This window comes from Schistocerca cancellata, chromosome 4, assembly GCF_023864275.1.
Source record: "Schistocerca cancellata isolate TAMUIC-IGC-003103 chromosome 4, iqSchCanc2.1, whole genome shotgun sequence".
Lineage (NCBI taxonomy): Eukaryota > Metazoa > Arthropoda > Insecta > Orthoptera > Acrididae > Schistocerca > Schistocerca cancellata.
In genome coordinates, this window is record NC_064629.1 from 481,458,062 (window position 1) to 481,485,614 (window position 27,553).

Sequence of the window (27,553 nt, forward strand, 5' to 3'; positions counted from 1 at the left end):
AATTTCTTCATTCCAATCTTCTATCGGTCCATCTCCTCCTCTCGCTGTCCATCTCGTTCTTCACCCTCTCTCTATCCACCTCCGCCCCTCCCCTCTCTCTACCCGTCCTCTTCTTCTTTATCCACCTCTGCTACAATCTCTTTCTATCCATCTCTCCTGTCCCTGTCTATTACCTTCATTTCTCCCTGTCACTGTCCAGTTTCTCCACTCCTTACTCTCTGCCGACCTCCTTCTACCCTTCTCTCTGTCCATCTCCTCGTATCCTCTTTTTCTGTCAACCTGCTGCTGCACCCTTTGCCCAACTGTTCATTCCCCTCTCTCCATGTCCTCACTCCTGCAATTCCATATCCACTTCGTCTTCTTTTTGTTAATCTCCTCTCCCCCTCTCTCTTTCATCTCCTCCCCCCTCACTGTGTCCATGCCCTCACCCTCCCTGTCCATTGGCTCCCCTTTCCTTTCTGTTTCCCTCTCCTCCATCCACCCTGTCTGTCATCTCCTCCCCCTCCTCCCTTTCTCTATCCATTTCCTCCTCCTCCTCTCTCTGTTAATCTCCTCCTTGTCTATCTCTCTCTGTCTCTTCCACCTCAAGTCTCTCCATCTCGTACTCTTTCCCTTCTCTGTCCATCTACTCTTCACTCCTCTCTCTGTACATTTTCCCCTCTCCTCTCTCCGTCTATATCCTCAACCTCCTCTCTGTGCCAATGTCCTCCCTCCTCTTGGTGTCTGTCCATCTCCTCATACTTCCTTATCTCTCCACGTTATCACACTCCTCACAGTTGGAGCTTGTTGGTTCTTACGCCTACATATTTCTTTCCAGAACATTCTTGACCGAAATCGTTCGAGGATATTAGAATGAATTTTTTCCTTATGGACTTGCTCGTATACGCACACGCCAGATATATATCACAAATATTTAATATATTTCACGCATATTTGTAGACATATTTCACCTGTATGTCCAGCGAATTTCTCCCTGCAGTTACATTATCACGCAGCTTCATGTTTATGATGTCGTATATCATGAAAAATGTGCTGTACAATGATATAATTTTTCAGTTAGATTCAAATGTATGTATGACCACAGTCTGCGAAACGTGTTGTGGATAGAATTAGTCATAAAGAAGTAATAAATTAAAACATCTTGCTTGATGCGGTAGTTTCTCATGGATCTCAGTGTTTATGACGTCTTACCTCCTGAACTATGTGTCGTACAACACTGTAATTTTTCCGGGACCTTCAGTGTTATATTTGAATAATGTCTGCTAAAGGTGCCACGAATACAGTTAGTACTGAAGAAGTAATAAATAGAAACGTCATGCTTCACGTCGGCAGCTTTACTACATGAGCAGCGAAAATTTAGTAAGCGACAAATTTGTCTCCTATCATCATTTCGTGGGTATCGTCAGCGGCAGAAAGTTTCGTACAGATCTGAAATTCTGAATAAAGTTCTTTTTCTTTTTTTTTAGAAAAAAGTGTCTAAGTGCTCCCACTCTCAAATGCTTGGTAACTGAAGTACGGGTATTCTAGCGTCGTTGGCTACACTGCTTTCTCACAACCCCCTACCCCCAACCGCTTTGGTTCTAGTGTGGTTCTTATCACAACAGTGGTTCTTCCCAGACAGTAAATGATATGTTTTCCAAGTTTGGTTGAAGTCAATCCAGTGGTTTATGATTAGATGAGGAACATAAATAAATACATCAACCCTTATAATTTGTATGGATTTGCTGATTCATTTGCTACTTTCGCCTAGTCTCTTACATATGAATTGACATGAAAAACGGCACATAATATTCTAACATAATTTCAGATGTGTTAGTATAAGTAACCATTATGTTGTGTAAGGGGAAAAAATAATAAAAAAATGTTACATATCTACTCTATTGTGCAGTATTGCTACACCACAAATTTTTTAACTTATATCTGGACTACACTATCTCACAACACTACTCTAAACAGCACTACACTACACTACTTGGTATCAGAACGAAGGTAGATTTTCTCATTTGTCTGGATAATTAATCTCTGGTGTGCTGAGGCAGGATTCAGGATTCACAGCGACTGTGGTGCTGTGCCACTGAAGTGTAGTGATTTGAAGATGACAGTCTGTGTCTCACTAAGTCCTACCTGGTCCTCCCTGAGATACATCTCCTCGGTGCATCCGTCAGGTTGTTGAAAGTGGGTGTTCCGCCGTGGTGCATCTAACTGTCATGATGTGTAGCCTCTATTTGGTTGTCTCTCGGTCATGTCGGCTTGTAGTTCATAAGCGCATATTTTGGTTGTCAGCGAGATCAGCTTGTGCCACTTCCTTGACTTCTGGAAAGCGCTTGACTCGGTGCCCCACTGCAGACTCCTAACTAAGGTACGAGCATATGGGATTGGTTCCCAAATATTTGAGAGGCTTGAAGACTTCTTAAGTAATAGAACCCAGTACGTTGACCTCGATGATGAGTGTTCATCGGAGGTGAGGGTATCATCTGGAGTGCCTGAGGGAAGTTTGGTAGGTCCGCTGTTGTTTTCTATCTACATAAAGAATCTTTTGGATAGGGTGGATAGCAATGTGCGGCTGTTTGCTGATGATGCTGTGGTGGACGGGAAGGTGTCGTCGTTGAGTGACTGTAGGAGGATACAAGATGACTTGGACAGGATTTGTGAATGGTGTAAAGAATGGCAGCTAACTCTAAATATAAACAAATGTAAATTAATGCAGATGAATAGGAGAAAGAATCCCGTAATGTTTGAATACTCCATTAGTAGTGTAGCGCTTGACACAGTCACGTCGATTACATATTTGGTCGTTACATTGCAGAGCGATATGAAGTGGGAGAAGCATGTAATTGCAGTTGTGGCGAAGGCCGATTGTCGTCTTCGGTTCATTGGTAGAATGTTGGGAAGATGTGGTTCATCTGTAAAGGAGACTGCTTATAAAACACTAATACGACCTATACTTGAGTACTGCTCGAGCGTTTGAGATCCCTATCAGGTCGGTTTGAAGGAGGACCTAGAAGAAATTCTGAGGCGGGCTGCTAGATTTGTTACTGGTAGGTTTGATCATCACGCGAGTGTTACGGAAATGCTTCAGGAACTCGGGTGGGAGTCTCTGGAGGAACTATGTTATCTCCATGGGTTTCTCGTAAGACAGGGATCAATAATTTTTTTGACGCTTCTAAGAACGTACACTCTCGGAACATTAACAGTAAACAACACCGTTCTACAGGACGCTTCTCTCGTAGGGTCTGACGCTGAAGACGACTGATCATTTTCGTGACGCTTTCGTGCTTATTAAATGAACCTGTGACTAAACGCACTGCTCTTCCTAAGACTGTCTCTGTTTCCTGTATGAATCCTATCTGGTGAGATTTCCATACTGACTATCAGTATTCAAGGATTGGTCGTACGAGCATTTTGGAAACTACCGCCTATGTTGACGGACTACATTTCCTGACGATCCTTAAATAAATCTGTCTGACTCCTATCTTCCATGGGATTAGTTTTATGTGGTCGTACCGCTTTAAATCGCTCCGTACTCCTACCATAAGATATTTAATGGAAGTAACGGGTTTCAATGATGTTTTTGCAATCGTTTAACCGTATACTAAATGATCTTTCTGTCTCTGTATATGCATTACGTTATATATTTTTTATGTTGACGGTCATTTACCACGACATTCACCATGCGTCGATTCTCTGCAGGTCTTCCTCCGTTTCGCTGTAATTTTAGTGTTGCGACTTCTGTGCATACATATTTATCAGTGGAAAGTCTTATGGAACATGTTGTCTACTATGTCAATTATATAGTCAAAAGAGAAGGACCTATTACACTTCCATGCTGTACGCCCGAAATCACTTTTTTGTCTCAAGATTTCTGTCCATTGAGAACGAAATGCTCTGTTCTGATAACTAGAAACTCATCAGTCCCGTCACACAGTTTGTCTGATATTCAGTGCGCTCGTATTTTTTGTTAGGCGGAAGTGAGGAGCTGTATCGAATGGCTTCAAGAAATCAAGGAACACAGCATCTACCTGGGCGCCGGTATCTGCCGCCTTCTGGGTCTCGTAGACGAATGTAGTGTGCTGGATTTCACACGATCTTTGTTGTTCATTATTTCAGTCTTTTTTGTGTCATGGTCAGTTTCAATACTATTATGTTCATAGAGTATCTGGGTAGATGACGCCGATCTGTTTACTGATTTAAAATAACACCAAAACTTCTTAGAATTTTCTGTAAAACCGGCAGATAGTATTTCACTTTCCAATTCGTTGAACACTTCACGCATGGCTCTCTTTGCCCTAATCTTGGCTTCATTTAGTGTTTGTTTATCTGTGACGCTCTGGCTACGTTTCAGTTTAAAGTTAAGCTGTCTTTGCTTTAGTAGCAGCTTTGTAGCACTGTTGTCGAACCATAGTGGATGTTTTCCATCCTTCACGACTTTATTCGGCACATATCTGTATAAGCGAATTGTACAATGCTCTTGAAATTTGCCGAATATTAATAAAATGCAGATAAAATTTCCATATTGACTGCTCAGGTAACCAGACATCTGTTTCTTGTCACTCTTGCAAAGCAGAAAGATCTTTCAACTTTTCTTTATATTCCAATTTACAGCCGTATTCAGTGGTGCTCTAACAGCCATATGATCAGTAATCCCCTGTTCTACGCTGAGTCGAAAGGTTTGGTTTCGTTAGTAACCAGCTGATCTGATATGTTACCTTCAAGAGTCGCTTTACTGGTTAACTGTTCAAGGGAATTTTAGGATGAGATTATAAAACAATTTCATAAAATTCCCTGTCCCTACAACCCGCCCTAATCATTTGGGTCTCCCAGTCTATAGCTGGTAACTTGAAATCCCTACTACAACATTACCAAGAAATTTAGCTGACATATGTTCCAAGTTCTCTTGGAATGTTCCGCCATTACTGCTCCTGAGGCAGGGAGTCTATAAAAGCATCCGACGATCATGTCTGGTCATCGTTTACCACTTACGTTCATCCAGATTATTTTGCATGTGAAATTTATACTAATCTCTATGCTGCCAACATGCCTCCGCCAACAGCATTCAACCTATCCATACGAAATACATTCTAGCCGGAATTTCCAATTTCCTTGATGCTGACATCTGGTTTCAGCCATGTTTCCATCCCTACTACTATATGGACGTTGTTTCTGTTTATTAGAAAGACTGCTGCAGGGACCGTTAGACAATCACGACTGCAGTTAAGTAATATTAACATTTCCTCTCTCCGAACAACTATTACGAATGCTACACTTTATGGAACCAGATCACATGTAATTGGGTCTATGGAGGGATTTCTCTATCCTATAAGACCCGTATGAGCACGCCACACGTACTCCACGACCCTAGTCGTCGCTTCCTGCTTGTAGCTCACGCCTGACCTATGAAGCGAGTCTACTTGTACACTCGCGGGTGATGCTGTGGGTGTGCTGATTGCTCCACAATCACAAGTGTCTGTTGTGCGTAGTTTGTATTTTCAGTAAGTAGGTGATGGGCCATGTCGTGACAGGTAGTTTAGTCCTCCCCTGGTCGGAAGTAAGTATGAATCTCTGGCTCCTTTTTTATATTATGGACGTACTGGTAGGTTTTTCTCCCAGTTTCTCTCCTGGTCCAGATTTCTTGCTATTCTCCGCCATTACATTCCGCCATTTCTTATTATGTGAGGCTCTTTTCCACAATATTTCCCTTACCTTACCATATTCGCCCTTTTTGAACCAATATTGTGCACATCTCTTTCTTACGGATAGGTCCACAGGTAGCAAGCCTAGTATCTGGAGCAGTAACATAGTAGGTTGTGTTCCATATGCACCTGTCAGGCGTAGGAGTAGGTACAACACTTCTTTGTGCTAGCCGTAGAGCATATGTTGCCCTTAACTTTCTGGCTGTATGCACCCAAACGCTCGATCCGTAACCCTCAATACCGATTATTATTGCGCTGTGGTACGGTTCTTACTGCGCTTAGTGGCAGATGAAAAATTCTTTGACCAATTGTTTCTTCTTTGCCGGCCGCGGTGGCCGAGCGGTTCTAAGCGCTTCAGTCTGGAACCGCGCGACTGCTACGGTCGTAGGTTCGAATCCTGCCTCAGGCATGGATGTGTGTGATGTCCTTAGGTTAGTTAGGTTTAAGTAGTTCTAAGTTCTAGGGGACTGATGACCTCTGATGTTAAGTCCCATAGTACTCAGAGCCATTTGAACCATTTTTTTGTTTCCTCTTTATCCAGGATTTGAAAGCATCACTGGCAGAAGTTTTCTACATGGGCATGATAATTTTGCTTTTCCTCTATGTTTATATCAAGGTACTTACACAGGGTGCCGGAAACAGTCTGAAAAGCTTGTAAGTGAGTTGCAGGGAAACTTGTGCTGAGAAATAGTTGTTAAGAAATAATTGTGTACATTGCGGTGTTCCCAAAGTAATTAGCATTGAACTCAGCCAGTCAGGCTGTTGCTTGCGCAAATACAAGCGACCAGCCAGAGACGGGTTCAGTAAACGTGTTCTTCGTTTGATTTCTTAAAATAAGACAAAAAAGTGACATAAAAATTGTACGTAGGACAATGGTTAGTGTTCTGGTGTAACCACAAACGGCGGAACGAAGATGAATAATGCAAGAGAAGAGAAGGCGGTGAAACTAAAGTTGGCCAAAGGTGCGCTGACAAGGACCGCGCCACTACAGGAGCAACCTCTGCAAAAGATAGTATAAGCGCCGCTACTGACTACCTCGGTCGCTCAGTATCGGCTCAGTATTCGGACAGGCCTAGCAGAGAGTGCTACGATAGCTGTTATTAGTGATCCACTAACTGTGTGACCAACTTGCTTGAACATTGAATATAGGAAAGGACTCTGACTTATTTGCATGTCACCCATCGCTTTCGACCACTTGTTTTACATACAAGTTAAGTATTGTCGCTCTTCTTATTTGTAATAAAAACTATTAATGGGACGTGGCTTGAATTGTTGTATAGCATTCCGACAACCCAGCATCCTATAGGCACCCTATAAGCGCCGAGTGGGCAGGACCCCGCAGTTAGGATCGAACCCAAGCGAAGGGCTGAGCAGTCTCGTGTACCGTCGTCTATGCTACAAGAAAAACTGGCATTAATTTATGTGGTGGGCCGCTTGAATCTGCACGAACAACAGCCTGGTTGACCAAATTCAGTGCTAATAAAATCGAAATTAATTAACAGAGTATCGAATTATTTCTTAACAGTTATTTCTCAGCACAACCTACCCTGCAACATCCTTGCAAGCTTTTCTAACTGTCTCTTAATACCATGTACACTTCTTTTCTTTTCACAAATTGTCCATTTATTCTGACTATTGGGTTGCCAATCTTCATAATGTTCGTTTTAGTGGTATGTAAACTGTTTTGTGTGCTGCTATGGTTAGTTTCTTTTCTACATGTCAGTCACTTAATCTCTCAAGAACTACCCTATTTTTCTCTAATGGAACCCCTGCGTTGGCAGATACTGTAATTAGTAGATAGTTAACGTAGACGATACAGCCTCTAGTGTCTCTTCTATTCTGAAGCTGCTTCAGTGATGGCTCTATGCCAACGTCCCAGAACTCTGGAATACAAACAGAGCCCAGAGGGGATGCCTTTGGGGATGTTTTTCACAGTTTTCTCTCCTGAATATTACAGTCGCATTAATCCCGTAGGCTCATATAAAAACGCATAGAGCAGTTCATCTGTTCAAGTCTTTTCAAGAGGACAGGCCAGTTCTGGTCAGTTGTCCCTGCAAAGGCATTCGTTTAATAACTCTCTTCTATACTGTACAGTTTGGTCCACAAGTTGATGCAACAATTATGCCATAGTTGTGGCAAATCCGGAGCTTTCTGCGCCTTCAACTTTATATTTCCAGCCTCAGATTTTCCTATTCCGATGCAGTCGGAGTGCTGTTGTCACATGCTGCTCTAGTAATTTAGAGAGAAGATAATGTTGGTACTGTGTGTCTCCCATCATCGTATTGTCCAGCAACAGAGTACTAAGTAGGTATTCCACTGATGTGTCCCAGTCCGTAGTCATCGTGCTATCAGATCGTTTCAAGATTATTAGTACAGTGGACGATCGAAATTTGTTCGTTTCGAATTTCTATTGAAGAAGCCAATTTGGTCTTTGATGTAGGCCTCCCATTTTTCTACCCTTCTTTCGTTTAACACATCTTCATACTGTTGTTTGACTGTTCCATAAAATTAGACTTCCTTGTCGTTCCGTTTCGGCTAAGGATCTCTGGTAGTATCTTCTCACTTGCCTTGCTCTGCGCCTTAAGGATTGTGGGGATGGTCTTTAGAGAACAAATGTCGGAGTAGCCTTGTATTGCGCCCTCGTTAACGCTCGCAGCAATTCGTTGCCCTTGGCGTCAACGTCAGATCCGCTTCCTTGTAGTGACTGTATCATGAATTTTGCCTTTAAATGTTCCTAGTTCGCTTTACCTAGACTTTATTGAAACTTGGGTGAGCTATTAGCGTCTAAGTCATTGTCTCCTTCTGTAGTAGTGATATAAATGAGGTTATTGTCACATGTTATAAGTTCATCACAGACCTTCCAGATTGCAAAGTCGTCCAAAGTCGTCACTAACTTCCGAGTTCGTAAGGGTGACATCTATATTTGTTTCCGCACCCTCTCGATTTTGGAAAGTATATGGGTTGAGAAACCATTTCATGGCATGAAGGCCAAGTTCTTCTATAGCGGCTTGATGACATAGTCCTCTTCCGGCAGCTGCTCAACGGTGCCACACTGCTGATTTCGCATTTACGTCCATTACGAAAATGTATTTGACGTGTCAAGCCAGTATTGCTGCTGTTTTTAGCTTTCCCATAGCCTATGGCGTTCCATGTCGAGACTGTATTAAAAATACTCATTATTTATGTAAAGATTCCATAAGGCAGTCATTACTTCTGTTGTCACCGTGTGTTCGGTACAAATTTGATGCATATGTCATTGTTATAATTCTTTCTGGACGACAGTGGCGGTCATTGGTCTATTACCCGATTTTATGACCTGTGTCGTGACAGGCTTGTGAGGTGTAGGCCTAGTCCCAGTTTTGTAATATGGATTTTGTTTTGGCCGAGTGGTTCTAGACGCTTCAGACCGGAACCGCGCTGCCGCTACGGTCGCAGGTTCAAATTCTACCTCGGGCATGAATGTGTGTGATGTCCTTAGATTAGTTGGGATTAAGTAGTTCTAAGTCTAGGGGACTGATGACTTTAGATGTTAAGTCCCATAGTGCTTAGAGCCATTTCAACCATTTGATTTGGATTTTGTTTTCATAGTATGTGTAGGACCATCTCCTCTAACACTTCCATGAGTTCTAGCGTCACCATAAGGCTCATCACATTTTTGTGGCCGATCATTTGTCTATGTTCATTGCAGTTACGCTGAATGTTTATTGTATGTCATTGCCAGGGAATATAATGACCACTTAACTATGGTGACATCATAACGTCAGACCATATACAATTAGGCTGTGTGTCGTGACAAATTACTCGTACAGATGCTCAGTGTATGGCGTCTTCTGCGTCATTTTAAAAACGTCATCAGTTAGAGTCTTTAGTTACTGTTACATATAAGACAAGTTGTTGAAATTGAGTAGAATATGGTCAACCGCCTCTGCGACAGGGAAATTTATGATACAACCTTATGGAAGAATATGCTAAACAAGATATCGTATTGCTATTGTTAATACACGCATTTTATCCCATTGAGTTAGTCTCATGGCGTTTTCACTCATTTGTCATGTCATGTCCGTCACTGGATGTACCCTTTTCGCAGTTCCTGCTACCACCTGTATGTTCTCCTATGGTCTGCGTATTTTTATAATCATCAGTTAACTGTTGCATGATGTCACACCTCCCTATTATTACGTGTTGCGTGCTGCCAAACACTATATCCATTTACACTTTCAACTTTTTCTGAAGATGAGAGAATGATGTCCATTAAGTCTTCCTTGTCTATAGGCAGACATGCGGCCTGTTCCTTGTTTTCCTTTCTTCTTAGCCAATTCCAGAGCTTTAACTCCTTCTCTTTAATATCGTTATTATTGTTTTTTATTCATTTCATTATCACCCTTGTTTTCATCGCCAGTCACGTTTTCTGTTTGTGTCGCTATATGTCTCACCATTTTACCCTCCAAACCAGACTAGAATATTTTGGCTCTTCCTGCACCCCTCTTTGTCTTCGATAGAGGATTCTGTTTGGCCAGTGGGGCTGTATTTAATAGTTTGCTTCCTGGATGGTGTTACATCTTCTTCAACATTCGACCTGAAATTTTAACGTGGTTTTCGATGATAATCGTTAGCAGATTACTCAGCTATTCAGAATTCATAGTCTTTCAATTGTACAGTCTTCTTGTGGGAACACTTTATTAACCTCCATGGCAAATATCTGTACATATATAACTTGTTACACCAAATTAAACTGCAATCTTCAGATCACTTAGTACACGGCAGTAGTGCCTACATCGATCTTTGTAGTTTGATACTTCATCATAACTGTGTTTTAAGATGCTAAGGGGCATAAAGTAATGCTTACACTAAGAGTAAAATTGTAAAACACAGTTACGACAAAATGTCTATCTACAAACTTCGACGAAGAAACTACTGGCTTACACTATATGATCTGAAGACGGCAATTTGGTTTGCTGAACCTACTTATCTATGTACAAATTTTTGCGATGAAGACTAATAAGATGTTCCCACAACAAAACTACACCACTGATAATTATTGGTCGCCTCCTACAGAACTGACAGTGTCAGGTAACTGCGTCGTATTCCCTTCTTTGAATTACTCGCTCCAAGAGCATGTGCTACGTCTCACAGTCTTTACCTCGTTGGCTGCATGGCTTCTTTCTTTTCCTACATGGAATGCCCGCTTTAGAGAGGGGCATCTTCCGTTGCTTGGCATATGCCTACAGGATAATATTTATTCGGTTAAGAGACAGACAGTTCATCGTGATTCTCACAAACTGGACATTCATCACTGCTGATGGTTTAACCAGTTGAAGACTGCTGAGAACTTCGCCTAGCCACGTCAGCTGTTAGTCTGAGGCATTCTGTAATAACTCCATTAACCATGTGATATAGTATTCTTCACAGCAGAAGATGCATCTTAAAAGTTGCGAAGCCGGTTCTGCGAGTCACCACCCGGCTTCAGTAAATACAGGTATTGCAGAGTACTGGACTTTTCATTCCGTTTCTATTTTAAAAGTTTTAAAACTTGTATGTAAACACCAGTGTTATACTATATCATAGGTCAATCAGCTATGCACACTGGTCATCGCTTGCTATTTTTACGATCCTTTTTCACGTGGTCAGGTTCTCTACAGTGTTTGTTTTCCTCACGGTACTTCGTAATGGCAGTTATTGCATTTAGTAACAGCAACGTAGTCTTTCTGAGCGCTTGATCGAAAGCCAATGGATCTTCTTGTCTGCTTTACCAGCAGAATATAATTTAATTCCATCTTCTCCTGTGGGTCTGCGTTAAACTTCGGTTTTCTTTCTTCTACGAATTGCTTCCTATCTGCAATCCAACCACGTCCTCTTAGTATAGTGAATTAATTAATTCACTTTTCTGCCATTGGTTTTCTTGGCACATGGTACTTCCCTTCGTCCTGAACTTCTGTGGAGTTACTTATGTTCAATAGGTTAGAACGTTTGTCATATTATAATATCTGAAAGGAGACAAAACTTCCAATCACCAAATAAAAAGGAAATTCCGATAAACTGCTTCTGTACAGTCCCCGAATTTGTACACGATGACTGAAATACTGCGTTAAACATCGAAGGAAAAGGGGAAATGTATCATTTGTGGAAAGTTCGTCACATTTATGGTGACGACTAAAATATAGAAGAAGGCAAATCTTGACAGCTGCGCAGAAGTGAACATTTAAATTACTAATGGTAACGTTTTATCCTTCAAATGTACTTCTATCGATCTTTATCAGTTCCTGCCTTCGCTCTTCTCTCTTGATAGCTGTTACAACACACGCTTATATGACAGCCAAAGTGTTATACCGTGAACGGTATCGGCCGTATTTTCTGATATTTTATGCCATAAAAGTCGTTACGCTAATATTAATAATATGCATACATCGTAGAAGTGATCATGACAGTACACTGTATTCTTTCACGTATTGGATTATAATATTTACGACACAAATATAAGATGTATGTGGTGTTCTGTAAGTAATACGCACTGCATCTGGATATGTGTTACTGTCTTAAACACTAAGTGACAAAACTAACGCTTTACATGTGTTGTATCACTGTGTGTACGTAAAATAATCTTGTTTTTTACTCACCGTATTTTAATTTTTTTCACATAAAGTATTAATGCCTGTTGTACAACACGACGATTTTGCAGGAGTTTTATGAACAGGTTTTCATAAGAAGACACGTGGCTACAGGTTGTAGCGCATCAAATTTTAGTTTCTATGACGTAACGTTTTTGCAGAGTATTGAAATTTTCTATTTTCTGTATTAACCTAAATTATAGGATATTTTCTAACAATATAATTTCTATTCTGATACTTTATACTGTGAATATGTATGTTATATGCACAGCGAGTCTTTGAATTTAAATTCTTTACGTGAACGCCGTGGTTTAGCCGCTCGTTCTAGGGCACCTTGCCACGGTTCGTGCGGCTCCCGCCGTAGGAGGTTCGAGTCCTCCCTCGGGCATGTGTTGTCCTTACCGTAAGTTATTGTAAGTTAGACTAAGTAGCGTGTGAGCCGAAGGACCGATGATCTCAGCAGTTTGGTCCCATAGGAACTTACCTCAAATTTCCAAAATTTCTTTACGTTATGTATATTAGTAATTTCATACACCCTGCCTGATATACAAATATATAGAGCACAGAGCCTAAATTTACATGTATTGTGGTGCTGAATACTTCTATGTCAGGCACTAGCTAGTTCATGATTAAGTATGAAAAGTAGCCAATATTGCCATAGGCACGTAGTAATATCTTTCTGATTTGTATTATGTTTGTATTTATAACTACAGAAACTCCCACGTTATGAGCTATACATATTACATACATTTCCCTGACAGACACACTTTTTATACCAATCGTAGATTCTAAATAAAAACTTATCAGTTATACTGGTATTTGTGACCGTTTATTAAGAAAGATTATAAGCTTTGATTGTGTTTTTCAACCAGGTGTATAAAATGATGAGAAAAGGTCAAACTAGTGGCATAAAAAAGAAGACTTACTTAATAGTACCTTTTGGTGGTACAAATAAAAAATGAATTTTATCGAAGTTACGGGGTGCATCTGAATAAAGATTTACAATCAAGCTTCTGAATAAATCAGCACGCCTTTCACTTTCTTCTTCTCGAGTTAAGGAATCGTTTAATGAAATGTATTTCAGAACTGATTTGGCAGAAGGACGGCGTTTATAGGGAATGGAATCCGTTTGCCGAGTCGCACGGCTGGCGACATGCATAATAAACGAAGAGAGGGGACGCGGCACCTGCTGGCTTCCAACTTGAGATCCCAACTGTTGAGAGTCAAGCGTCCGCCTCCGCTTCTTTGATTCGCTTTCAGGGAACCAAGCAGAGAGAAATTCATTTGACGCACCAAGTGCTTCCTGTTTTAAAAATTTCAGGAGTTACGTCTCTCCGCTGGTGAAGGGCGAATTAATTAAAAGAGATAATGAAGTAGTTCTGGGTGTAGTGTATGATACGACAACTTCCTGACGAAACTGTTTTTGAACTTTGTGACACCGAAATAAAGCTTCATTTTCACTATGCCATTCGCTCCAGATTTTCCTTTTTTATATCTTTCAAACCGCTTTTCGCTCATTGACAATTATTTTTAAGTAGTATGACATTCACTCTGAAAAGACACAAAAATAAGTGCGTTAAATCAAAGAACTTTGTATTGTTGTTACATTTAAATACCCCTTGGATAACTATCGTTCAGATGACAAATGACTTCGCAAGCGTTGACCCTGAATTTTAGTAAGAGATTACGCTGGTATTTACATCAGTTCACTTGAAGAGATTAGTGCACTTCCTAATCAAACATCTGAATTTGGGCTCCGACTATCGAGGTGCAAGTCCAGCACGTCACTACAGTGAAGATCTACTAGTAGTAGCTTTATTCATCCGTAGATCTCATTTTACAAGAATATAGGTCATTTCAAAGATTTTACAAGTTTAGACCAATTTAAAAAAAGCTGACTCATATACACCTACATTTACTGACTTCTAGTTAGAGGCAATCATTAGATTTACTCCTGGTATACAATAGTTTTTTTAAAAATAACTTATTAAATAATGTAATGCCACACTGTTCACTCATACTTCACTATCAGTCACTGCACACACTATACACACACTGTTTCATAACACTTCACTCACTACACAAACAGACACACACAGACACACACACACACACACACACACACACACACACACACACAGAGAGAGAGAGAGAGAGAGAGACTAGTAATCTCTGGGCCATTTTGTATACCACTACTTCCCATTTGCTATCCTGAAAAACAGAGTCAGCATCCTTCTATGATGAGTGAGATGTTGAGCTCAGAAAGAGGAAGAGGTGTTAGTATTGTGATATTCATAGTTTGGGTGTAAGTATTTCTAGTAAGGAAAAAAGAAGGAGAAAACATAATGTGAAGGTGTTATGTGGAATGTTGGATGTTTTATAATCATTATTATTATTTAATAGTATAGCATTTTCGTATCAAGCCGCTATTCTGTTTTATCTAAGTAATCCTTCAATATGTAAAATGTATTGCATAACACGTACTTTTTAGCTGTCTTTTTAAGTAAGGGTATTTTTGCAATTTCTTTAATCACTTTTGGGAATTTATTGTATAGTTTTATTCCTTGGTAGAAAATGCTGTTTTGAGTTTTATGTTCATTTTTTCTTGACAAATGTAAGTTGAGTCTAGCTCTTGTTGCATTGTAATCGACAGAGCTGTTTGTGCTGTAATTACCAATGTTATTTTTGATGTGTACAATTGACTGATAAATGTATTCACAAGCAGCTGTTAAGGTCCCTAGTGTTTCGAACAGATCTTTACAATGAGCTCCACTAGTATTTTTGGTTATTATTCTTAGGGCTATTTTCTTGAGTTCAAAATTGTTTTCATTTTTTGTGGGTTTGTTCCCCAAAAAAGAATGCCATAGCTAAGAATTGAGTGTACATATGAATAATAAATAAGTAAAACACACTGCATGTTACACACTGATGATAGGATTCTAAGGGCATAATAAGCTGATGACATTCTGTTTGCAAGTACCTTTGCGTGTTCACACCACTTCAACTGCGAATCAATATTCATTCCAAGAAATTTTGCAATTGTTACACAGTCCATAAAGGTACCACCTACATTTAATTTAACATTGTCATTTTCCTCTTCAGACTGAAATTCGTGGCATTAGTTTTCAATTTGTTCAATGTCACTTTATTGCTTATTGATCAATCATAAGCTTCCTTGACAGTTTCATTTGCTTCTCTACAAGGAGTTCTCTGGTTTTCGCAGTGACTATAATATTGCATTCATCATCGAAGAGAATTTTGCACCATGAGTAACACTACTGGGAAAGTCATTGATGTGTATCTGGAATAGTATTGGTCCCAATATGTTACCTTGTGGAACCCCTATATTAATGCATTTTAGTTCTGATAAGAGTTTTTCTAAATGTTTACATCAGTTTGAAGTATGTACCCTATCTGCTAGGGATGATCAAAGCCAGTCATTAGCTACCCCTCTTATTCCTAATGCTTCTGATTTATTTAATAGAATCTTGTGATTGACTTTATCAAAGGCGTTAGAAAAATTCCAAAAAATGCCTGTGACACACTCATCTTTATCAAGAGCATCAAGTACAACATTTGTGCATCCTACTGTGGGTGATTCCGTATTTTTGATACTTCGGAAACCAAACTGTGATTCGCTTAAAAGATTATATTTATTCAAGTAACTCATTAATCTGTCTTTCATAACTGCTTGTATTATTTTTGAGAATGTCCGCCCCTGGTAGCTGAGTGGTCAGCGCGACGAAATGTCATACCTAACGGCCCGGGTTAGATTCCCGGTTGCATCGGAGATTTTCTCCGCTCAGGGACTGGGTTTTGTGTTGTCCTTATTATCATCATTTCATCCCCATCGACACGCAAGTCGCCGCAGTGGCGTCAGCTCGAAAGACTTGCAGCAGGTGAACGGTCTACCCGACGGGGGCCCTAGCCACACGGCATTTCCATTTCCATTTTTGAGAATAGTGAGAACAGGGTAATGGGCCTGTAATTTTCTATGTTTTCTGCATTGCCTTTTTTAAGCAAAGGTAAGCTCTTGCCTGTTTTATCTGCTCTGGAAATGTCTCTGATGTGAAGAATTCATTTATTATATTTGTTAAGGGGCGTTGTATAATCATTACACATTGTTTCAGTACACACACTGTTACTTCATATAAGCGTACTGACTTTTTATTTTTTAGTTTTTGAACTGTTTTAGTGACTTCATTCTCTGTGGTTGGAAGTAATATCGTTGTGTTTAGTGCAACATTGCTTATTGGTGTTATATTTGTTTTGGAGAATGTTTGCTGTAACTTCTCTGCAATACTTGAAAAACGCTCGTTACATAGTTTGCTAACTGTTGTGGATCATTTATTACCTTATACCCCTCCCTCAGCAGCATGTTATTCTGCGTTTGCCTCTCCCTGTTTCCTTTTCTATAACATCCCAGATTGCTTTGTAGTTATTCCCTGCATTATATATTATTTCGTCATTAAATGACTTTTCTGCAGCAATCAGCACCACCCAATAGATCTTTTTGTATGTATCATAGAAATTTTAGAATTCTGGATCATTGTGTATCTTTTTCATGGAACTTAGCTGTTTAAATGTTTGCGAGGACTTCTTAATACCTGCTCTTATCCATCTGTTTTTGTGAGATGTTGATACAGGCATGCATACTTTACGAAATGCCTTTTCAAAGTTCAATTTAAGCAATGTGGAGAATTTAGAGAATTTCATATTCACCCTGGTTTTCTTATATACCTCATCCCAGCTTTGATTTGCTAGTTCTTTTGAAATATTTCTTATTTAGATATCTGATAGATGTCGTTTGTAGGTTTATAGTTTAGGGAATGATTCGATGCCTTATTTTACTGTTGTTTTCTGACAGAGATGGTCTGATAATCCGAGATCTTTTACAGCTACCACACATTTTTCCCTGCCCATATTTCTAGCCACTGATGCAGTCATTGCAGTAACCTTTGTTGTACTATTGACCAATAGGGACATGCCAAAACTCTGAAGTATATTTATGAAGGTGCTGCTCGATTCATTTATGATATAGTGTTGAAGTTAATGTCCCCACACAAAATTATGTTGACCTTTGTACTTAGGACTTTATCTAGAACTTCTGTTAACTTATTGAAAAAGTGTCCACTCTACCACTGTGAGATCAATACACACATAAAGTGATTAATTTCTTGGTGATATCAAGCCCTGTTAATTCAATAGCTGATATTTCAAAGTGTTAGTCTTCACTTACTGTCCTGAGGTCATGTCTTGATTTGAACTGTGTTCCTTTTCTGATATAAATGCATGATCCTCCACCCCTTTGAAGCAGTTCTGCAGTATGAGTTCGCCCTTTCATACAATGATAACACTACATGTTGGATTTCTGTGTATTTACACCAGTGCTCAGTAACACAAACTACTGTGTAGTTCAAAGTTTGGAGCTCAGCTTCTAATAGTTGTATTTTATTTTCCATCGATTGTATGTTTTAATGGAGGATTGTTAAGTCTGTGAAATGCGCCATGTTAGACTTTCCAATGGTTTGTATTTCTTTGTATCACCTGATATGTGTGAAATTTGAAGTGTTAAAATGTGTCTTGTGAGTGATTATTTCGGTATTTTTTAAACTGCTGGAGATACTCTTTGGGCAGGGGAACCTGTTGTCTGGATTTATCCTAAGAAAGACCTACTTTTCCTACCCATTACAACAGGTTTTTGACCATGTGAGGCCCGAGGCCCACCCCCTATACTTTCACGAATCACCTGGACAAATCTTCCCTTCCCCGTACTGTTTAGGTGTAGGCCATGCCTAGTGAAACCCCATCTGTTGATAGACCCTACGGGCACCAGAGAAACAAGTTGGCTGTCCTCAGAGCCATCCATAGTCCCACACTGATTCGCCTCACAGCTCCATCAATGTGTGGTCGATCATGACGCCGGAACAGCTCAACAAAGTGTACATTGGTGCCATGAGTCAGGGAAGCAATCTTGTCCAGGTCACTACCTATGTCATATGCTCCATCCCTGTCCAAACTGTTTCCAGCCCCACCCACTATCACTGCATGCTCGTCTTTTGTAAAGTCCTTACATAAAGACACTAAGTCCTCTATCACATGACGTAGCATTGCATTTGGCTTGAAGATACTGGTGACCTGGTACGCAGCCACTAAACTTTCCTGTAACTGCGGGCCTAAACCTCGGCCATAGCTACTACCTAGCAGCAGGACTTACTTTTTCCTAATACTTTTTTACATTCCTAAGCTTCTTGGTCTCGGTTGAAATGTGCTGTACATTTCCTGCTCTTCTGTCTACCTGAGGCTCTTCTCCACTTAACTCTGGCAGTGGTAGATACCTGTTTTTGGTGTTCATAAAACTGTCAGATCGCATCCTCTTTCTTCCTAACCTCCTACCCTTTGCCAGTTCCCAAACACCATCCTCTCTCCTATCTTCCTTGATCCTTATCAGTTCCTTCCTTGCTTCCTCCAAGTGTGTCTGAAGGGCACAGATTTTCCTTTCCTGTTCCCCAATCAAAATGTGCCTACTGCATACTCCGCAGTTCCAGGAGAGAGCCTCTTCTGTTCACTAAACATTCTCCCCATTGCATCCCCCCCCCCCCCCCCCCAGTGCAAACATTTCCTACAAGACTGGCAAAATTCCTCTACTCACTACCCTCTAAGAGATACCACATTTCTCACTCATGGTAAGTTTCGAAAGAATAATTAAGTTTAAAGAGTGTTTTAAATTTGTCAAGGACGCGAGATTGGCTGTGTGTAAACAAAAAACGACACAAAGGTCTTATTTGCGATGGTTGTTGTTTTTGTTCTGATTTAGGGCACAATGACAGAAGAATGAATTTGTAACTACTTTGCTTTAGAGGATTTACGTTATCAATCGTGTTTCGTTAGGTTTTTAAATGTTTATAACTCTGAAAATTTTGAACTACATCGCGTCTATCTAACTAATAAACAATACGAAATGTGTTGGTTAAATACCATTTATAAACGTTTAATTACACTTTTATTGCGACAATAGACACTGATGAAACTAGTAGCTGTCTTTCTTAAACGAATTTTGCACTATCAAGAACACTTTCTTAGAATTTTATGTGTTTATGTCGTGCAAAATTTCGGGTTATGTCGCGACTATCGGGATTTCAGATAACATGAAGTTTTTTCAAGAACACACTCTGCTGGGGCGCTAATATTCAGTTGTGTCACAAGAACGGACACTACAGCAAGTATACAAAACAAAGAAAATTGAAATTTGACACTATTTCCTCTTCAATAAGTTCTTTAAGCAGGCGAAGAAAACACCTAATCATTCGGAACAGTAAGTCAGTATTTACAAATCTCCAAAGCTCGCCAGACCTACGCTTATACTTTCCTAAAAGTAACAGTAGTTGTTTATAAGACTGTAAGATGAAATTTTGTCGAGCAATCGATGAATCAGAAATGTACTAGGCAGAAGGTACTTCTGTGTCAACGTACACGTTATTTGGAGCACGTGGTCTAGAGATTTCCTATTTCGTGGATATTATCATTGATGGGCAATTGTGGAACGACTTCGAAATTTCCTCCTACGGCTGCCATTAACCTCTTCACAAAACATAAAAGGTCTTATATTAATAACTCTCTTAAGATGGGGTAAAAGTTGAAGTGAGTTGTTAGCGAAATCTGATACACGGATGGATACGGCACAAATCACTCATATTCTTGACTATTCGTACTAGACATGTACCTTTGTGAGCAGGTTGATTGTCCTGAAGAAAATTCTTTCTTTAGCAACCTAGGTCTCTTCTCCGTTATTGTTTCTATCATTTGATACCAATGGTTTCACGTTAATCAGTAGGAGGAATATCAGGAATCAGTCGTTATGATATTTCTTGCAGATGAAAACGACTTCACGCTATTGGGTTCTTCGTCACCGGCAGACACTCGGAACTTCGACTCTTATTATATTTCTGGGGTTTCCGCAGTAATAAATTGGAGAACACAACATGACTCAATTCATTATGAAAAGATACGAATCCTACCGTTTATCATTACCTTTCAACAAATATGTCCCTTTGTGTGATGAATCATTTTCGTATAAGTCGCTAGGTCTGGCTGGAATCCAGTTTCGCTTTTAAAGAGAGTATAATACTGCACTGGCCTCTTACTTAACTTGCATTTATCGCTAATCTCTCACCCAGCACAAAGTTCCAAGCGACTGGAAAACAGTGCAGCAAAATTACAGGCCAACAGCTTTTAATATTGGTTTACTGTAGAATTCTTGAGCATGGGCCTTTTCTAAGATCATATACAATAAATTTCCTTGGGACAGAAAAGTTCCAGTGGATACATCAGTACCGAATTAGAAAACATAGCTCGTGCGAAACTCTGCTTGCCTTTCCTAACATGATATACCCCGAACCATGGATGAAGTACAACACACAGTATTCATATTTCTAGATAACTGTAAAGTGTTAGACACTGTACTCCACTACAGACTGTTAACTAAGGTCCGAGTATACAGAATAGTTTCCCAGATATGAGAGTGTCTGGAAGACTTTTTAATTGACAAATCCCTGTACGTTGTCCTCCGCTGTGACTGTTGTTCAGAGAGTAAGGTATAGTCAGGACTGCCCCAGGGAAGAGTGATAGGACCGCTCTTGTTACCTATAAACATAAATGATTTGACAGTTAGGATGGGCCGGAATTTGTGACTTTAGGCTGATAATACTGTATTATACAGGACAGTACCGTCATTGAGTGGTAGTAGAAGGATAAAAGATGGCTTAGGCAGAATTTCTGTTTGGTGTGATGAATGGCAGATTGCTCCCCATGTATAAAAACGTAAGTTGTGCCGATTAGTAGAAAAAACAATGTTGTAATGTTCGAATACAGTAATAGCGGTGTGTTTCTTGTCATAGTAACGTTGATTAAATATCTAGGCTTGTCATTAGAAAGAGAAATGAAATGGAAGTAGAACCTAAGGACGGTTATAGGAAATTAGAATGGTCAACTGTGGTTTATTAGGAGAGTTTTACAAAACTGTAGGTCTCCTATAGAGGAGACTGCTTATAGAACATTAGTGTGGCCCATTCTTGAGTCCTGCTCGAGTTTCTGGGAACCCCACAAGGTCGACATCGAAGCAAATCACCGAGCGAGGTGGCGCAGTGGTTAGCACACTGGACTCGCATTCGGGAGGACGACGGTTCAATCCCGTCTCCGGCCATCCTGATTTAGGTTTTCCGTGATTTCCCTAAATCGCTTCAGGCAAATGCCGGGATGGTTCCTTTGAAAGGGCACGGCCGATTTCCTTCCCCATCCTTCCCTCACCCGAGCTAGCGCTCCGTCTCTAATGACCTCGTTGTCGACGGGACGTTAAACACCAATCTCCTCCTCGAAGCAAATCAGGGGTGTGCTGCTACATTTTTTTAATCGGTAGATTCTATCAACATGCTTGTATCACGGAGATACTTCATGAACTCAAACGGAAATCCCTGGAAAGAATATGACGTTCTATTTGGGAAACACTATTGAGGGAAACTTGAGAACCGGTATTTGCAGCTAACTGCAGAATGATCCTAGTGCCGCCAACCGATATTTCGCGTAATGTCCACCCGGATAAGAGAATTTAGGACTCTTAGACAATCGTTTTTTCTTCATTCCATTTGCGAGTTGGACAGAAAAGTGAATGAATGGTAGTGGTACAAGGTATCCTCCGCCACTCACTATAGGGCGGCTTGCGGGATGCGTATGTAAATATAGATATACACGTAGGTGGTTTATTCTTCGTTATGAATTTATTGTGCTCTTTTTGTCGATATACCTTTGATGTCACCTATTTCAAACACCTCCAAACACTTAGATCTGCCTATATAATACTCTGCCCTTTAAAAGTTTTCATATGTGTTTACAGTTTCAGGACATCCATCGCCATATTCAAGTGAACTACAGTCTCGGGTAAATTGCGTTTCTAATTTCTTAAATGTTATAGTTGAATGAGCAGACCTTTTATAAAACTTCAGCAATTTTTGATGTACTTTCTGTCGGCCGTAAATTGTCCATAGCAAATAATTTTGTGATGGTCCCGTATTTCAGCTCATTCATTAAAAACTGACACACAAAACACAAATACGTTGAAAATCAGTGCGAACAAATTTCTTCCACGGATTAAATTGGCACTGGAACTATGTTATTGAAGTGTACAAACGTAATGAAGCCAGAATTTGATTGATATCAACACCATCTCTGTTCTAGACCGATGACACTTTTCAATTGACAGACTGTTACGAAAGGCAAATAAGATGAACTTGATTAATTTGGTGCCACTGAACTATAAACTGACGTCATATTTCATGTATTGGTTCCAGTTCTCGAAATGCAGCCGTTACCTACAATTACAATTTTTTTAACCAAACACCGGGTTCCACTCTTAAGCACATTACAGAACTGCCCGAGAAATGCCTCTACTTGTGTTCATCACATGATCAGCGACGTTGTAGCCAGTGCTTAATGGGTGTAATAAGAAAGTGGTCGCGTTTGAAATTATGTTTTCAGTTAGCAACCCACTATAAACTGGCACCTACAACAAAGTTTCGTAAATATGTTATTAACAGGGACAACTTTTGTATTTTCAGTGATGTGACACTCGCTTCGAGGAAAGGATCGACTATGCTCTCTATACAAAGAAAGGCAAATTTCTTTTATTTTGGCTGTAAGAGAGAGACGCAGCGTTCTCTACAGACATGTCAGTCTTTGACTCATGAGATGACACACATAGGAAGCACTAATCTCATTAGGGATATAGAGTTAGCGAAAATCAGGCAGAACCTTTTGCATTACTTTAGGAACAGTCGAAGAATCCACACAAATACGTGAAAGTGTCGACACAGAGCAATATTATCAAAGAATTATAGTTTTAGATGACCTAAAATATTGCAAAGACACAGATGGTCTGATAGGTGCACTAAATATGATGCCATCATCACCAGTGCTTCAAAGACAAGTCTTAAGTTGTTCTTTTCGCGATGTTATCAAGCTTACTTATATTCTTCTGGAGTATAGCACCAATACGAAGGGAAGGTATACAAACATAGCTAACTTTCTCGTAGATGTAAACAACTATTGACAACAGTGGGATTTTTGTAGGGTTGTGAATGTTATTGTCAAATTATTAAAACTGCATTCCGGATAAATCAAGTTCTGTTGTTTCTTATGCGAATGAGGCACCAGTGCTTAGGACAAACATTATTCCCAGAAAAGTTGACCAGGATGGAAAGAGTATTGGAATTTTTAAATCTCAAGAAAGACAATATCAGTGAGTTTGTGGATGATCTGTAGAACTCGTATGAACCGCTACATTGCAGCATGTCACTAAAATGCATTTGTTGGAGTCGCACCTATATTAGAATCCACCAAATTATGGTAGTGTTGAAACGTCCCCTTAGAAAAATTATACATGACTGCTGTTTGGTCACGCATGCTTCGGAATCATAAAATCAAACCTGTTTTTATTTCATTGTACTCACCACATTGTAACCCCTCCGAACGGATTATGAAAGAAATCAATAAGTTTTGCAGACTTTATTGTCACAACAAGCATCAGCATTGGGACAGATATTTACACTTATTTCAAAACGTGCTGAATGAAATGCCTCATGACTCCACTGCTTTACCACCTACTCTTGCACTGAAAAATGAAGAACCACCGAACAGAATTAGAGAGCTTGTACCTTTCCCGAATACACGTAAACTTCGACACAAAGACATAATTGATTTGGCTTTTAAAAATATAAAATCTGCAGCAGACAAAAGGAGAAAACTACACGGTAAAGAAAATGCAAAGAAATTTTATATTGGTCAGAAAGTTCTCATTAAAGCTCATTAATTGTCACATAAGGAGAAACACTTGAGTCACAAATTCTTTCTAGTTTACAATGGACCTTACATAATCCGACGTATACCACATGATAATTGCGTTGAAGTTGAAACTCTGCATACTAGGAAGAGTAAAGGTTTACACCACATTTCACATGAAAACCCGTTTAAATGAAACAACAAGTTTACTGTTACCAGTCACCGTTTTATTTTTATTTTTTCCACGACGCGATCTGAAGGTTTAAACTGCCATCATCGGGTGTATTTACATTAGTTAGTATTACATATGTGTGTGTGTTGTGTTACGATTTTGGAGGAACTTGTGGCACTGCCTAGTGGAGAAAACAAGACACTATTACAGAATATGGTTTTGGATAACTTTTGACAAAAATTAAAATGATATCTAATAGTAAACTTTAATAAGTAAACTAGAGTACCTCCAGTGGTCACAGGTTCCTTTTGCTGTCGTAACACATCACATGTATACTGTCACATTTGTAAACAAATATGGCGTCTGGAATCAGCTGGGTGCAAGGTTCGTATAGCAGAAGAGAAGACATAATCGCAAATGCGAAGAACATACATCGTAATAACATTATTACAGAATAACTCTTTAAAGCATTTGGAGGTGTTTGTTTTGAGGTGTCAAATATATGTGTGTGTACTTCAGGTGGTATATAAGTCCAATTTTGAAAAGTTAAAACAGCTAAACATTCGTACTCGTTTATACAATCAGGTGAAATGTTAAAATGGCTTAAACTTCATACTTGATAATAACAATTAGGTGAAATGTTACAGACTTGAATTACAATGATCATATTGGCTACAGCAGTAAAATCATACATGGATGACACTCTTTGAAGAAAGAGAAAGAGAGATAGAGAGAGGGATTATATGGCAAGGAGTCTTAAGATTACATGTGGCATAAATTAGCTGCCTAAAGGTTGGGGTAATACATTGGCTAATATTATAAAACATGCAGATGGATATACATTTGTGCCAGTAGTTGCACATACAGTTTTAAGCTGACAAGGGGCACAAGTTGTTGGTGTGATGAATTATCTGTGAATGAGGTCAATCTCTTGTACTCTTGGCGGCTGTCAATATTTATAGTAAACATTAGGATGTGTGCACGTGTGTGTGTTGTGTGTGTGTGTGTGTGTGTGTGTGTGTGTGTGTGTGTGTACTTTTAAGAGTGTAGGCAGTTGCTGAAAACAGAGATGATACTATTGTAAATATTGTCATTTTTGTCGTTTAAGATGGATTCTGGTTGTTTCATTTAGTGTTTGTATATTTGGAGTGTTTCAAGGATGTCTAGTTTTCTGCCTTTTGGTTGGATGTGTAGGATGCTAATACTTGTGTTGTTAACATGGTGTTTTGATCATGCAGGTGGGTAGCTATTGCTGATGTGTGGTATTTTTTGTTTTTTAGTGCTTCCATGTGTTCCTTGAACCTAATCTCAAATGATCTGCCTGTCTGGTCTATGTAGAAGCAGTTACAGTCCAAACATTCCATTTTGTACACACCTGTGTGATGAAGTGGGTTTCGTGTGCCGATGTTGTGGGGGTAACTTCTGTTCAATCTTGTTGTCTGTTGTAAAGGATATGCTTATGCATTTCCGTTTGAAGACATTTGCAATCTGGTATGAAATGTTACCCAGAAAGGGGATTGTACGGAATATGTTATTTTCTTTTTGATTTTTGTCTTGTGATTGCTTTTCCATTATTGAGTGTTTTAGGGTGTCTACTATGGAGCTCTTATAGCCATTTTCAATAGCTGTTTGTTTTATTATTTCAAATTCTTCATCACATTTATCTTCTGAGAGTGGTAGTTGGATAGCTCTATTAATCATGTACCGGAATGCTGCCATTTTGTGTGCTGCGGGGTGGCAAGAGGAGTTGTGGATTGTGGTATGTGTTGTGGTAGGCTTCCGATAAATTTCAAACTGATGTCTGTTATTCTTTATTGTAATGGTGAGATCTAAGAAATTTATACCGTCATCTTATTGGTGTTCAACTGTGAGTTTTATGCTTTCATGGGAATTGTTGATAAACTGATTCAACTCACTGATGTCATCTTTAATGCCTTTGATTAAAATTATGGTATCATCTACATATCTGTAGTAGTAGATGATATTTTTGAGAAGGTGGTGATTGGAATTCAGGATTTTGTCTTCTAGGTTACTTATAAATATTTCTGCTAGCAATCCGGAAAGATCTGAGCCTATTGCCAGACCATCTGTTTGTTTGTAGGTTTTATTGTTAAATTTAAAGTAATTGTGTGAAAGTGTGAATTCAAGCAGGTTCATTAGTTCTTTAATGTGAGTTGAAGGGATTTTTTTGTGTTTATGTAGGTTGGCATTGATTATTGGAGTGTGGGATCTATTGGCACAAAGGAATAAAGGTTTTGTATGTCAAATGAGGCAAGTGTGGCTCCATCAGGTACTTGTATGTTTTGGACATGTTGTGTGTATTCTGTTGTGTTTTTAAGTGTACTCTCATTATTTAATGTGTATGCTTGTTTGAGAATTCTGAAGAGTATTTTATTGACCTTGAATGTTGGGCTGTTCCTACAATTCACTATGGGCCTGATGGGGGTCCCATTTTTGTGTATCTTAGGTTGTGACCTAAGGCAAGGTGCTTGTGGGCTCATTGTTACAATGTTTCTTGCTTCTTGGATGCTGAGAAGAAAGTTAATGTTGTTTGAAATGTGTTTAATCTCCTATTGTATTCTTGCTGTTGGATCTTTATGTATTTCAGTTATGTTGCTGGTTCTTTCTATCTATGTTGTTTTGTCCATTACAACAGTTGTGTTGCCCTTGTCAGCTTTTACAATTATTGCGTTATTCATGTTTAATTGGGTCTTAATGGTACGTGTAAGGGCTTCTTCTCTTTTCTTGTATGCTGGGAATGGTTTTGCAATTTACTTTTCAATGATTTCGTTAATTTTGTGGCAGGCTGATATTCTGTCAGTTTGCTTCTTAAGGGCGATGGTCGAGATCTGTGTGACACAAGTGATGAGCTTCTCTTGGTTCTTTTGGTCCAGCGGAGCATGAACACTGTGTTTTATGCCTTTGCAGAGTAGTGCCTCTTCTTCTGCAGTGAATATCATGTTCGTGTTGTTGAGGGAAGATGTGTAGAATGTGTGCTTCTTTTGGCTGTTTTGATTTCGTTTGGGAGGTAATTGTTGCTTTATAAGATTAGCCAGTATTTTCTTCTGTGTAGCTTTCGTTTTCTGTACGATGAACTCGGTGTACTCTCTGACTTTTTAGTTATGGAATTATATTCTACTCTATGAAGCAACTTTGCCAGACAGGCAGATCATTTGAGATTAGGTTCAAGGAACACATGGAAGCACTAAAAAACAAAAAATACCACACATCAGCAATAGCTACCCACCTGCATGAAA